This window comes from Sinocyclocheilus rhinocerous, unplaced genomic scaffold, assembly GCF_001515625.1.
Source record: "Sinocyclocheilus rhinocerous isolate Xijiao unplaced genomic scaffold, SAMN03320098_v1.1 scaffold2213, whole genome shotgun sequence".
Lineage (NCBI taxonomy): Eukaryota > Metazoa > Chordata > Actinopteri > Cypriniformes > Cyprinidae > Sinocyclocheilus > Sinocyclocheilus rhinocerous.
The window spans coordinates 229,101-229,496 of record NW_015634046.1 but is presented as its reverse complement, the minus strand read 5'-3'; the positions used below and the strand labels follow the sequence as shown (position 1 = coordinate 229,496).

Here is a 396-nt window from a genome sequence, read left to right as displayed (position 1 = left end):
ACACGCATGTAAATAATTAAAGCGCATATACTGTATTAGAACTGCATTGCATATAATTATTTAATTAGATTGTAGCATTTGTGAATTCACAATTATGCTTAATTATGATTTTTAAACGGGAAACAGACTAATAATGTGTTTTATGGATTCTCGTCCGTGAAATGCGCCATTTCCGGTATTTTGCCGGTTAGTCGACGCGAGCAAAATGAAGTCGAGGATTTTTTTTTAATCGAATAGTTGAATAAAATCGACGAATCGCGACAGCCCTAGTGTGTATATATTAAACTATTACAAATACGGAAATTATTTCTGTAGTGAAATAGACGTATATTGAAAATAGGGATGTAACGATTAACCGCGAGCCGGTTGAAAATCGATTCAAATACGTGACGTTTC

General features: G+C 33.8%; 1 protein-coding gene across 1 annotated transcript in view; it reads left to right on the top strand.

Moving 5' to 3' along the window:
- The window catches only part of LOC107745363 (cysteine-rich motor neuron 1 protein-like), a 44,648-nt gene that overhangs the window by 43,692 nt on the left and 560 nt on the right, over nucleotides 1-396 (top strand). The window lies entirely within an intron of this gene.